Source organism: Bubalus bubalis, chromosome 2 (assembly GCF_019923935.1).
Source record: "Bubalus bubalis isolate 160015118507 breed Murrah chromosome 2, NDDB_SH_1, whole genome shotgun sequence".
In the NCBI taxonomy this organism is placed as follows: Eukaryota; Metazoa; Chordata; class Mammalia; order Artiodactyla; family Bovidae; genus Bubalus; species Bubalus bubalis.
The window spans coordinates 112,953,394-112,968,450 of NC_059158.1; the positions used below are offsets into that span (position 1 = coordinate 112,953,394).

At 43.1% G+C, this 15,057-nt stretch overlaps 1 protein-coding gene and 1 non-coding gene across 2 annotated transcripts in view; one reads left to right on the forward strand and one right to left on the reverse strand.

Moving 5' to 3' along the window:
* Window positions 1-15,057, reverse strand: part of THSD7B (thrombospondin type 1 domain containing 7B) — a 1,246,259-nt gene that overhangs the window by 1,204,831 nt on the left and 26,371 nt on the right. The gene's annotated exons all lie outside the window — the stretch shown is intronic.
* On the forward strand, window positions 10,494-10,565 carry TRNAC-GCA. The gene has a single exon. It is a non-coding gene; the product is annotated as a tRNA-Cys (tRNA).

Consider the following 15,057-nt stretch of genomic DNA (forward strand, 5'->3'; position numbering starts at 1 on the left):
CATCTGGGCTTTGGAAAGGTCACTCTGGCTGTTGGATGGGATGAAACATGGGGGTAGAGGAAATTAACATTTAGAAGGCAGTAGAACATTTGGAGCCTGGTGCTGTGGTCCAGGAGAAGTGATGGAGTAGCTTGGGGTAGACTTGATGGGGTAGACATTTAGATGGAGTTTCTTCATTGCTCTTTGCTTCCTTCTGTTGATCTACTTTGTGGAATCAGGTTCCTAACATCGTAATAGTACCACCAAGTAGGGAAAATGCACTCAGGGGGAGGATAGGGATCTCCTGTCTCTTTTGGCTGTTACCTGAAGGACAAAACTGAATCTCAAGTGACCTTTTCCCAGAGTGGACCTTTGCCCAGCTAGTCAGTATAGTAAGCCAATGAATTCCCATTCTGTGTGGTGTTTTCTGACATCAAATACATCATTTCAACACCAAACAGTTCTACAATTCTCTGACTCCAACCGGGTGTCCTATAATTCAATTCCAACGGTTAACTACCTAGAGTTAGCACAGACCCCCTCAGGTTGAGGGTTCAGTCCCACCAGACTTGCCTCTTTCCAGACACTACATCCGATTCCCAGGTTACTTGCACTTCTGACCAACTTGGATACAAATTCAGGGATCTGCCCTACTCTGCCTTCACATTTTGTAATTTGCTAGAATAAGCATAAGGTGCTATCCTTATTATTACAGTTTATTATAAAGGCTGCAAGGGAAAGTCAGATGAAGAGGTACATAGTCTGAGGTCTAGAAGGATCCTAAACATAGGAGCTTCCATCCCCATAGAGTAGGCATGCACCATCCTCCTGATAAGTGAATATGTTCACCAACATTGAGGATAGGGGCTTTCATGGAGGTTTCATTATGTAGGTACAATTGCCTAAAACCATGGTTAATGGCAATGAAACTCCCCTCACTTTCTCTGGGCTTAGAAGAAAGTAGGAGCTGAAGGTTCTGACCTTCTGATCACATAGTTGGTTTTTCTGGTGACCAACCCCTATCCTGGAACTATTTTAGCTCACCTTTCACTTGAATCATCTCGTTGACCTACAAAAGACATTCTTATCCAGGACATTCCAAGGCTTCTAGGAGCTCTATGCCAGGAACCAGGGACAAAGACCAAGTACTTAATTTTTCTTCTACCACACACTTCTTTTCCCAGTACATTTTAGTCCCTTCTCATTTGTAAGGCAAAACATTAAAAGCAAGTCTTTCTTCCAGACAGAAAAGTAACATCACATTGGGAATTCATACAATCATTCTAAAATCTATTTGGGGTCTTTTAAAAATATATTGATTAATTTTAAAAGAGGTCATTGTTGAGTTCCTACTATATGCCAGATACTGTTCCAGGAACCAAGAATATAATGATGGGTAAGCTGGACAAGATTTACATGCCGAGAGAACTTCCACACTACGGGGAAGACAGACCCATGAACAGTGGACAGATACATTTCTAGTCTCAGGGAGTGGTTAGTGCTGTGAAGAACACAGCTAGAACAATCGGATATAAAAGAACAGTGGAAAGCTATTTCAGATACAGGAGAGGTCAGAGGAAACCCTTCTGAGAAGGAATGGACATTTGGCTGAGCCCTAAACCTTGAGAGGGAGGAAGCCACATGACTTTGGAGAAAGTATTAAAAAAAGAAGAGCAAGCGTAAGAGATTTTGTTTGTCAAGTTGTGGTTATACCTAAAACAAATGGCCCCCAAATCTCAATGATGTAACACTATAAAAGTGTATTTCTCTCCAAGACTAAAGTACAATATGCCCCTCAAGGGAAGGGGAGGACTTGCCCTGCCCCAGAAGATCACTGAGGCACAGACTCCTTTCCAAGTATGGCTGCATCATCTGTTAAGGTCGCATCCTCCTCTGCATTCAAGTCGTAGATGGAGAAACACATCACAAGGTTGCATGTGGATGGTTTTATAGACCAGAACCATAAAGGACCATTTCAATCCACATTTTATTGCTTGCAACTCAGACACCTACCTGAGAGGAGACAAGGAAATGTGTGTGTCCAGGAATAAAAGGGAAATGATTTAGTCAACAACCAGCCAGTGTTTGTCACAGGCCCCAAGGTGGCAACAATGTTGTGTTTGCACCAGTCATGAAAAGAGGATGGATTTTCTTCTAAATGACAATAAAGTGTTAGTCACTTAATTGTGTCTGACTCTTTGTGACTCCATGGACAGTAGCCTGCCTGGCTCCTCTGTCCATGGAATTCTCCAGGCAAGAATACTGGAGTGGGTAGCCTTTCCCTTCTCCAGGGGATCCTCCCAATCCAGAGACTGAACCCTGCCTCCTGTATTTCAGGCAGATTCCTTACCATCTGAGCAACCAGGGAAGCCCCAATAAGGTACTGACTACATATGATTTCCATTTGGAAAGCTGTACACTTTGACTGCTGTGTGGAGAATAGATTGAAAAGGGGGTAAAGAATGCAAGCAAGAGAATTGCTAAAGAAGTGTTTGCACTGGTTCCAGGGAAAGCGCTGTATGAAGGTTTTGGCAGCAGAGACAGTGAAGTGTCAAACTCAGAACACTGACAAAACTTGCTTATAGGTTGGATGTGGGATTTGAAGGAAAGATGATGTGTAATTTCCTCAGATGGGAGATTCGAGGAGAGAAGCAATTTCTGTGGAGTAGAAACATCCAGAGTCCGTGTTAGCCATGGCAGATGTGAAGAGTGGAGAGACATGCAAGAGCTGAGGTTTCAGGAGAGATGTGAGTATGTGAATTGGGAGCTGTGGAGAGAAGCCAGTACATTTAGGAATCCCAGAGCTAAATATTTAATTTAACACCATGGAACTGAATGGGAGAATTGTGTTAGGACAGTGGGCAGAGTCTGTGGGGTAAAGGTCAGAGGCTGATGGATTTGGGGAAGGAAGTATGTTGCTGTTGTTCAGTCACTCAGTCGTGTCTGACTCTTTGTGACCTCAAGGACTGCAGCATGCCAGGCCTCCCTGTCTTTCATCATCTCCGGGAATTTGCTCAAACTCATGGCCACTGAGTCAGTGATGCCACCCAATCATTTCATCATCTGTCATCCCCTTCTCCTTCTCCCCTCAATCTTTCCCAGCATCAGAGTCTTTTCCAATGAATCAGCTCTTTGCATCAGGTGGCCAAAGTATTGGAGCTTCAGCTTCAGCATCAGTCCTTCCAATATGAATATTCAGGGTTTATTTCCTTTAGGATTGCCTGGTTGATCTCCTTACTGTCCAAGGGACTCTCAAGAGTCTTCTCCAGCACCTCAGTTAGAAGGCATCAATTCTTTAGCGCTCAGACTTTTTTATTGTCCAGCTCTCAGATCTGTACATGACTACTGGAAAAACCATAGCTTTGACTATACAGACCTTTGTTGGCAAAGTAATGCCTCTGCTTTTTAATATGCTGTCTAGGTTTGTTATAGCTTTTCTTCCAAGGAGCAAGTGTCTTTTAACTTCATGGCTGTAGTCACTGTCTACAGTGATTTTGGAGCCCATGAAAATAAAGTCTGTGACTAATTCTATTGTTTCCCCATCTATTTGCCATGAAGTGATGGGACCAAATGCCATGATCTTCATTTTCTGAATGTTGAATTTTAAGCCAGATTTTTCACTCTTCTCTTTCACTTTCATCAGGAGTTTCTTTAATTCCTCTTCACTTTCTACCATAAGGGTGGTGTCATCTGCATATCTGAGGTTATGGCTATTTTTCCTGGCAACTTGATTTAAGCTTGTGCTTCTTCCAGCCCAGCATTTTGCATGATATACTCTTCATATAAGTTAAATAAGCAGGGTGACAATACACAGCCTTGACGTACTCCTTTCCCAATTTCAAACCAGTCTGTTGTTTCATATTGCAACCAATATGGGAACCATTATTTTCAGTGAGAGGTCTGTAGAAATGGGGCAGGAGGTATAGGTAGAGACAAGTGTTAAAAGCATACATTAAGCAAAGGGTCTGCACCAGGAAAGTGTGGTAGGCTGTCTGGCAGAGTCCGGTGCCCATGAGACATGTGTCAATGAAGTGAGATCAGCCTACCCTGTTTGGAGATATTCTCCACCAGTACTCAGCTGCTTGGTGCTCAGTCAGTAAAGAATCTGACTGCAATGCAGGAGATCTGGGTTTGATCCCTAGGTCAGGAAGATCCCCTGGAGAAGGAAATGGCAACCCACTCCAGTATTCTTTCCTGGAGAATCCCATGGACAGAGGAGACTGGCAGGCTACTGTCCATGGGGTCACAAGATTTGGACGCTAGGCTGGGGTTTAATCAGATGAGTTTACTTGGGGCAGCGGGCAAAGGATGGGTGCTGTGTAATTAGGAATTTGGCCTCATCAAAAGAGAGGTCTACTCTTTGTTTGACATCTGGGATGTAACCTCCAAGCCCTTGGAATTTCCTCCATGATAGGAATGTCTTTTGTTATTCCTGATGGGCCCCTCAGAAGACACCTACGAGCTTATGGAAAGTAGATAGCTCAGGGTGGGAATGGTCACATCTGATAGAATTGAACAGGAGACACTGCAGAAACACCAAATGTGTGTTTAGAAAGCAGGGGCTTTGGGTCACATGGTATCAGTTGACCCTGGGGCAGAGTTTAACCACCCGGGTAATCAATCAGTCATTTCTATATAACGAAGCTCTAATAAAAACCCTAACCTCCAAAGTTTGGATGAGCTTCTGAGCTGGCTATACTCCTGAGTATTGTCACATTATCAGCACCGGAGGGTGATCTGCCCTGAGAACAATGAAAGCACTGTGTTTGGAACCTATCCAGACTCTGCCCAGTGATTCTCTTCTTCTAGCTGATTTTAATTATAATGCCCTTATCATAACTATGAACATAAGAGCTTTCAGTGGGTTTCTCTAGCAAATTATCAAACCTGAGGATGGTTTCAGAAACCTCTGTTATGGGTTGAATTGTGTCCCCTCAAATTTGTATGTCAAAGTCCCAACTCTCAGGACCTCAGAATGCGACCTTGTTTGGAAATTGGATCATGGAAGATGTAATTAGTGAAGTTAGGGTAAAGTCATATTGAAGTAGTGTGCATGCTCACTCACTCAGGCATGTCCGTCTCTTTGTGAGCCTATGGACTGTAGCCCACCATACACTTCTGTCCATGGAATTTTCCAGGCAAGAATACTGGAGTGGGTTGTCATTTACTACTCCAGGGGGTCTTCTTGACCCAGGGGTCAAACCCATGTCTCTTGCGTTACCTGCATTGGCAGGTGAATTCTTTACCACTGTGCCACCTGGGAAGCCCATTCTGGAGTAGGGTGGGCCTCTAATTCAGTATGACTGGTGGTCTTATAATGAGGGGAAATTTGGACACAGACACAAACACAGGCAGAACATCATATGAAGATGAAGGCAGAGACTGGAGTGATGCTTCTGTAAGCCAGGAATGTCAAAGATTGCCAGCAAAGCACTAGGACCTGCAGATAGAGGCATGGAACAGATTCTCCCTCACCACCCTTACAAAGAATCCATCTTCCCAACACCTCGATCTTGGACTTCTACCTTGCAGAACTGTGAGACAATAAATATATGGTGTTTAAGCCACCAAGCCTGTGGTATTTTGTTACAACAATTCTAAGAAAAATCTTCAAATTGGTGACAGAAGTTTTGGGAAGACTTGGCAGTCTGGAGCACGAGGCTTGTAACCTCACAATTTGGCTGACTCCAGGGAGGTGTCTAGGCTAGACACATAAGGATGTAATGACATATGGAAAGACGGATAGTGAGAAAGTACTAAGGGCAATAGCAAGTGTGTGGGTTAGTCGCTCAGTCGTGTCCAACTCTTTGCAGCCCCATGAACTGTAGCCTGTCAGGCTCCTCCATCCATGGGATTCTCCAGGCAAGAATACTGAAGTGGATTGCCATTCCCTTCTCCAGAGGATCTTCCTGTCCCAAGGATCGAACCCAGGTCTCCTGCATTGCAGGCACATTCTTTACCATCTGAGCTACAGGGAAAATCAACTGATGGTTAAAGAATTACTATAGTTGGGATATTCAAAGCGTGAGATGGAAAGGTAGGATTGATGTCAGAAGGTGATCTCATAATCCCAATCTTAAGATAAAGATTTTGGAGGTGATGCAGTTATTGGCAATTACAAAGTATAACATGAGACCAGGGGAAAGCAGCTGAAGGGGAGGAGAAGAAATCACCAGAGATAAGGAAGTAAAGGAATCAAGAGGACCAGTGTTGACTGTGATCATCTACATAGATGCTGAAACTCCCAATGATGATGACAGAATAGAAGGAAGAAAGGAGAGGCCAGGCATATTCTTCAGTGAATAAGAGGGAACAACTCAGGTGTCCACAGGTGAAATCTAAAAGAAAGGGTACTGGGTCTGATGACACAGGCTTTAATGGAACCTGAGCAATGACTGAAGCAGAAGTAAAAGTGGCTTGAAAGTGTCAAAGGAGGGGGATCAAAATTGATACCCACCCACCTCCAAATCTTAGTTACAAGAGAGGACCTGACTTGTACTGAATTTTGAATTCATTGAACTTAGCATTTACCCTGTAGGTTAGGGAAAACCAAAGTGGTATTTTCAAAAAGCACCTGACTGTCCTAAGTGTAAAAGTTATATAAGGACTCCAAATATCCAAGACATGAAAAAGAAAAAACAGCACATAATACGCAGCTAGAAAGTTGAGCTTGGATTTGAACTCTGTTCTCTGTGGCTCCACATATATAAGAAATAACCCCCTTACAAACAGAAATCTCTGCTGCTCCTTTTTGGGAAGAATTATACTTCCTCATATCACTGAAATTAGGATTTGATCAGTAAGCTATGATCAGTATTAATGTGCATCACTTCCCTGCAGAAGTCTTAGGTCCAGTGTGTGATCACGGTGTTCGAAAAGAGCCACTCTCTACCATAAAACCAACAATGCTCTAGAGAAAGGCAGCTCCATCAGTACAGGTCCCAGAGAAGGATGATCTGGAGCAGACTTAGCCAGTTGAAAACAACAAGCAGCATAACCCTGGTAGCTCAGCTGGTAAAGAATCTGCCTGCAATGCAGGAGACCCAGGTTCAATTCCTGGGTCAGAAAGATCCCCTGGAGAAGGGATAGGCTACCCCCTCCAGTAATCTTGGGCTTTGCTGGTGGCTCAGTTGGTAAAGAATTTGCCTGCAATGCAGGAGACTGGGGTTCGAGCCCTGGGTTTGGAAGATCCCCTGGAGGAGAGCATGGCAACCTACTCCAGTATTGTTGCCTGGAGAATCCCCATGGACAGTGGAGCCTGGTGGGCTACAGTCATGGGGTTGCAAACAGTCTGACACAACCGAGCAACTAAACACATAAAACAGCAGCATAAATGCAAAAATAAAATAAATGTTGATTGCTGAAAACCACAGAGACTGGAGCCACTTGTTATTGCTGCAGAGACTAACCTATCCTGATACAGGAAGGAATCAAGGATAATCTGAGGTTCCAAGCTTGGATATCTAAGTAGGTGGAAGTACCACTCAGTAATCTAGTAAAATCAGAGGGAGGAAGCACTTTTGCCCAGAATTCTCCATCCAGTCTGGGCTTCCTGATAACAATTTCCAACTTTTTGAACATAGCTTAGTCATTCTGGGAATGAGCTTTGCAGTAGTAACTCTCCACACTGGAAGCAACCCTCAAATGGTACTCCTGACATTGCTACCCCAGCATCAGTCTCCCTCCAGTTTTACTAGGGATGCAGGCACTGGGGACAAGATGGTAGGGACATCTGTACACACCCAGAGGTCACAGGAAAATGTCTTACTGCTCTGCAGAAAAATTTTCACAGTGTAAACACAACAAAAAGGGACTTTCTAACAGCTAGACAACATAATAAGAACATTCCCATGACTGGAACAAGTCATTTTAAGACATCCATTGTTTAGACTGCAAATTCCTGACAACTTTGCCTGCTTCTATTACACTATACTAGTTTATTCCTGCTCAAACAGCCATAAAAATAATGTGAACAGAACAAAGTCTCATTTCAACTAGAGTTATAGCCTCCTTCTTCAGTTTTTCGCAGAAACTGTTTTCTTGTATCCTCCAGGCAAGAGTTTACTGAGATAACAGCCCAGAAAGTGAAAGCCTTGCATTTTTATACCACCACCCCACATCCTTCCCTGAGTGTGACTGATAGTGGCTTCTTCATTAAACTTATCTCCAGGAGACAGGGAGGAGGCACCTTGTAGTCACTAGTCTATTTGTTCGGTCTTTGCTCCTGTCAGCCTTCCTTTATTTTCTTGCTTTATCAAATGCCTGCTGGAGGAGTTGAACATCCAGGCATAATGTGCAGTTGTGAACACTAAGTTGTCCCTCTCTCTTACGAATGGAGCTGCCACGTGGACACTGCAGCAGGAGGCTGAGGGGAGGGACCGGCTCTCACAGGGTTCATCAGAGACTCTGCAGGAGTTAAGCCCCGAGACAAGCTCTGTTCAGACTTTACTGTCACTGCCCTGTTTGACAATAATGGTCCTCTAAGCGGCCAGTCTCCCGTCTCACCTCATCTAATAGATCCATCATCCACCGTGCAGCAAATGAGATCTTTCTAAAAATTCAAGTTGGATCACATCCTTGTCCTACTTGGAATGTTTCTGCAGACCATCAGGGGGTAGAAAGTACCCATTCTTCAGCACTTACACTTCAAAGTCCCTCACCATCTCTCCCAGGCTACTCTTCTAGATTTTTCCTTCTGCATCCTGCTCTCATTGCATAGACTTTAAGTATTTTCTACCTGGAAAATTATTATTATTATTATTTTACACACAGGATCTTAATTCTTTGACCAGGGATCAAACTTGTGCACCCTTCAGTAGGAGCATGGAGTCTTAATCACTGGACCACCAGGGAAGTTCCTGGAAAACACTCTCTTCACATCTTTCGAATCCAAACCCTTCTCTGGAAGCTACCCCTGCATGCCACATTCCACCCCATCCCATATTTCATCCCAACCTTGGTGGGTAAAGGGCTGCCTCATCATGGCTCTATTACTGCACCACAGTTACAGACTCACTCCTTATTTCTATTCAATTTTTATATTCACAAGAAAAAAGAACCATTTTATTCTAGCATGAGTGTAGTGTACAATATATAAATAGGCTTCATTTCTGTTTCCAAGTGTTTAAAGAGTGTGAAGTGAGCTCCCCCAATGGCTCAGTAGGTAAATAATCTGCCTGCAATGCAGGAGACACAGGAGATCCTAGTTTGATCCCTGGGTTGGGAAGATGCCCTACAGAAGGAAATGGCAACCCACTCCAGTATTCTTGCTGGGAAAATCCAATGGACAGAGGAGCCTAGCTACAGTCCAAAGGGTCCCAAAGAGTCAAACATGACTTAATGCGTGCACATATACACACAGTGTGAAGTGCTAGGAATCAAAGGTAAGAAAGGTCTAGTCCATGCTGTAAAGGGACAGTCAGAACTGTAGGGCAAACGAGCACTTTCAAAAATAATTGCATTATGTAAAAATAAAGCTGTGTCACAAGAGGTCCATATATCTTCCTTAAAGGAAAAAGGTGAATGAACCAACAAACACAATTAGGAGGAATTACGACCTCATTACTGGCTTTGTTTGGAGGCTAAAAATGGTTTAAGGAGATGCCTGTGGGTGCCAAGATGACAAACGATGGACCTGTGATGGTTAATTTTATGTGGCAATTTACACCAGAGTGTTGAGATGTTTGATCAAGCATTATTCTAGGTGTTTCTTTTGCAGTGTTTTTGGATGAGATTAACATTTAAATTGGTAGACTGAGTAAAGCAGATTGCTTTTTTTAATCTGGGTGGGCTTCATCCAATCAGTTGAAGGCATGAATAGAGCAAAAAGATTGACTCTCCCTCAAGGAAGAGATAATTCTTTCCTGTCTCTGAACTAGGATTTTTTTGTTTGTTTTGTTTTCCCTGGATTTGTACTCAAATGGAAACACTGGCTCTTCCTGAGTCTCAAGCATGCCAGCCTTCAGACCCAAATTATACCATCAGTTCTCCTCATCCTCAGGTCTTTGGATTCAGACTGGAATTAAACCATCAGCTCTCTTGCATATCCAAGCTTTCTGACTCACCCTGAAGATTGTGGGATTTGCCCTTTTCCATAATTGCATGAGCAAGTTCCTTATAATAAATCTTTTCATCAAGGGATTTATGTATGCATATATGTATGTGTGTGTTGGTTGGTTGGTTTTATTACTGGTTCTGTCTCTTTGGAGAACCTTGACTAATACACCTTCTTATAGTGATGATAATAAAGATACTATTGCTTACTCAGGGCTTGGGCTCTTGAGCCAGGTGGTATGCATGCAAATCCCAGCCCTACCATTGATCAGCTTTGTGACCTTGGATGAGCTATTTAACTATTCCAAACCATGAGATCCTCATTTGTAAACTGGGGATAATAGTAGTGCCTACTTCATAGGACTGTTAGGAGGATAAGATTAAATAAGTGAATATACAAGGGGAGCATAGCACAATGTAGGGACACAGTAAGCCTGCAATAAACATTAGTGTAGCAGGCTTCCCTGGTAGCTCAGAGGTTAAAGCATCTGCCTGCAATGCAGGAGACCCAGGTTCGATCCCTGGGTTGGGAAGATCCCCTGGAGAAGGAAATGGCAACCCACTCAAGTATTCTTGCTTGGAGAATCCCAGGGACAGAGGAGCCTGTTAGGCTACAGTCCATGAGGTCGCAAAGAGTCAGACACCACTGAGCGACTTCTCTTACTTACTTACTTACTTACAGGCATCAGCATTTATTGTCAACCCACTAAAATGGTCACTATTCTATCTGTTTTACACACATGGGCCCCCTGAATCCATACAACTCTGTTACAAAGATGCTCATGTTCCCATTGTGCAGTGAAGCAAACCAAAGCAGCATAGCCCAAGGGTAAATAGCGTGGCTTTGGGGCTTCCCTGGTGGCTCAGTGGTAAAGAATCCACCTGCCAACACAGGAGATATGGGTTCGATCCCTGATCCTGGAAGATCCACATGCCACAGAGGAACTAAGCCCGTGTGCCACAACTACTGACCTTGTGCTCTAGAGCCCAGGAGCCGCAACTATCGAGCCCACGTGCTGCGATTACTGAAGCTTGCATGTCATAGAGCCCATGCTCCACAATAAGATTATTGAAGCTTGCATGTCATAGAGCCCATGCTCCACAATAAGAGAAGCCATTACAATGAGAAGCCTGTACACTGCAACAACGAGTAGCCCTCACTCTCTGCAACTAGAGAAAAGTCCATACAATGAAGACCCAGCACAGCCAATGAGTAAATAAAGTTACTAAGAAGAGTGTGGCTTTGAAATTGGATATACTACCTATGGGACCCTGGGCATTTAAGTCTCACTTTCTTCACAACTGAATTGATTTAATAGGGTTATGTTTGGAAAAATGTAAGATATAAAAAGCTTAGCTTAGTGCTAAACACATATTCGGCACTCCACAAATTTGTTATAAAATGTTATTGTTAAAGATATTATTATTAATAATAACTATTATTGAAATTGAGGCCTGAATTTCAATCTTATATAATTGAAACTGAGAACTGAGCCACATTCTGGGTGACTCAAACCTAAGTGTCTAACACTGCTCTGTCCTCTGCCATCGGACGACCTCTACCAGCTGGAGCAGAGGCTGAGGATGTGGGGCAATAAGAAAATGAATCATGGGGAGGAAAGAACCAGGAGTGTAGGGTCAGCAGATGAGATCTCTTACATATAGAACATATAGAACAATATATAGAACAATAAGGTCATACTGTATAGCAGATCTCTTACATATAGACAATAAGGTCATACTGTATAGCACAGGGAACTATATTCAGTATCCTGGGATAAACCATAACAGGAAAGAATATAGAAAGAATGTACCTATGTGTAGAACTGAGTTATTAATACTTCGCTATACAGCAGAAATTAATGTAACAATGTAAATCAACTATACTTCAATTAAAAAAAGAGAGAGTAAATCAGAAACCCCACCCTAAACAGGCATGCTGAGCTCGGTCTCTCCCCTTCAGAGAGAGAAGAATCTGACTTATCAAGATTCAGCACCTTTTCCCTTGGTCCTGGTGCATTTTTCATGATTTTGCTTTCCAGTAGAAGTCAGTATTGATGTTTCTTAACATGTTCCAATTACATTTTGTATGTGAAAATAAAAAGACAAGTAAAAAAATGCCCTGCCAATAATATCATTCACTGTTGGTTTACATTCAATGCACCTAAAACTTTTCTCCAGAAATGGAAAAAAATAAAGGCCTATCTCCAAGCAGGCACCTCTGGGCCCGGACAACACATAGCATAGGGTCTTCACTCAGAAGTGGTGTCTTCAACCTGAGGATCCCTTCCCTGGGAGTGCCCCGAGGGAACAAGGGCTGAGCTGGGCTCTCTAGAAACCTCCAAAGAAATGGGGTAGGATGGCACGTGCACAGTGGGGACACTTGGTTCCCCACCCTTGTCTTCAATACGAGTTTGTAAAGGGCTTTCCACAGACGTACTATTGAGGGCTTTTCTCCTCACACAGTATGTCCTTGATCTTATGGCTTGAGAACACTGGCTCTGAGCTAGTTTTATATTAGCAATGATGAGTTTTGGCTAAGATGCAAACTTGTCACCTGTGCTGGTCCTCTGACAGTGTACACTTTGGTGAGACAGCTCGGGTGCAATGTCAGCAACCAAAGGGGAGCTCCGGGCTTCAAAGAACAGGCCTGGTGGAGAAGGAAATGGCAACCCACTCCAGTATTCTTGCCTGGAAAAGTCCATGGACAGAGGAGCCTGGTGGGCTGCGTCCATGGGGTTACATGACTGAGCATGTGTGCATGAGGGTGGAGGCTGATGGGTTGGTAGCAATAAACTGGTAGAACTAAAAAAAGAAAAAGAAAAAAAGAGCAGGCCTGGGACCTCGGCCTTACCAGCCCAGCACCCACCCCCCCACAGGTGTTGTGAGGGCCATTTTGTGACACTGGCTTCTCAGCTCTTTTCTCTCTCAACTGCCCAGGCCTCTCACTCTTCCTGGACCCTCCTATCTTCCTTTCCTGAGGCCACTTGCAAGAGCACTCTCTAGAAGGCTGGTCTCCCCAGCCCATAAGGGAGCCAGTTCTGTCACTGAGCCAAGAAGCCAAGATAGTGGTCTTTAAACATAATTTACTTTTTCCACTATCATACTCCCTAAAGGACTTTTTTAAAAAAAGTTTTTGTATCTTCTCATAAGGTTTTACGTTTACATCTAAAATGCTTATCAATGTTCATCGCAGCACTGTTTCTAATAGCCAGGACATGGAAGCAACCTAGATGTCCATCAGCAGATGAATGGATAAGAAAGCTGTGGTACATATACACAATGGAGTATTATTCAGCCATTAAAAAGAATACATTTGAAGCAGTTCTAATGAGGTGGATGAAACTGGAGCCTATTATACAGAGTGAAGTAAGCCAGAAAGAAAAACACCCATACAGTATACTAACGCATATATATGGAATTTAGAAAGATGGTAACAATAACCCTGTGTATGAGACAGCAAAAGAGACACTGACGTATAGAACAGTCTTATGGACTCTGTGGGAGAGGGAGAGGGTGGGAAGATTTGGGAGAATGGCATTGAAACATGTAAAATATCATGTATGAAATGAGTTGCCAGTCCAGGTTCGATGCACGATACTGGATGCTTGGGGCTGGTGCACTGGGACGACCCAGAGGGATGGAATGGGGAGGGAGGAGGGAGGAGGGTTCAGGATGGGGAACACATGTATACCTGTGGCGGATTCATTTTGATATTTGGCAAAACTAATACAGTTATGTAAAGTTTAAAAATAAAATAAAATTAAAAAAAATAAAATAAAATAAAATAAAATGCTTATCATATGCTTAAAAGTTCGAGTATGTGACTCCCGGCTTGTGTATGGTGTGTTTTAAATATATTTTCTTTAAAACCTTGGAGCTGCAGATTTAGTTCCTTTAATTCTCAGAAGATGTCTGCCATATAACATAAGAGGCAAAGTGGTCTTCACTATCAGGCCAGTTAGCTAAGTCAAGTTTGTATTTGGGAAGAATGTGTGCTTCATTTTTTTAAAATTCAACACAATGTGTTAGGAAGCGTCCCTGTGACAAACACCCCATTTATGCATTCTAAGTTTAAGATAGTTGAGATAGATGGATAGCTGAGCTACATGGATAGATGAGATAGATGGATCAAGCAATGGATAGACAGGTAGAGAGCTGGGTGGAAGGAAGGGAGGAAGAGAAGGAGGGAGGGATGGAGGGAGGGAGACTGATGGATGGATAGATTAGACAGATGGACTAGACAGACACCTGTGTGTCTGGCCATGATTCTGAAACCAGCTCCCTTCAAGATTCTCTCAGGAGCTATACATTCCTAAATTACTCTTTTCAGTGCTAAAGAGATGTTTATGCCTTGCAGAAAAGAACAATAGTAAAATTGAGTATAAGATATGGTTTATTTTGAAGAGGGGACAAGGGTTCTTATAAAAGGGAGGGGTGAGTTCTCAAGCAGACCAGTTTTAAGAACAAGGCCAGATGGAGGCTGAGTATCTGGAAAATCATTCCCCTGCAGCCCAGACTCAAGGGTTCAAAGACCTACATCCTTCTGTCAGCCTAGGTCCTGTGTGACTACGATGGGCAAGATGCAGAAACAACCTGTAGTGGGCATGGAGCAGAAATGAGAAGTCAATATTTCTGATGTATTAAGCCTCTGAGACTTTGGAGATGCTTTTTACAGCAGAATAACCCAGTCTATCCTGGCTATTACATACATAACAAAGCTAATGTTGGGTCCCAACCTATGTCTGTGTCTTTATTTCAATTGACGTGAAACTCAAGCGTTAGAGGAAGATGATTTATGGCCCAATATTCTCTATCCATCCAAATCTGACTCACTCTTTAAGGGCTCAGATTTTCTGCATTTGCCTTAATATCTTCCTTTGCTCTCTCATCTCAAAATATTCTTTTTTCTCCTCTGAACAGAGGTGTTTTACTGGAAGATGCAACACAAATGCCTCTAGGAGCCAGGCAGGCAGCATATGTGAGTAATTGGGAAAACTGGAGACCTGTCTACCCTAAAGGCAT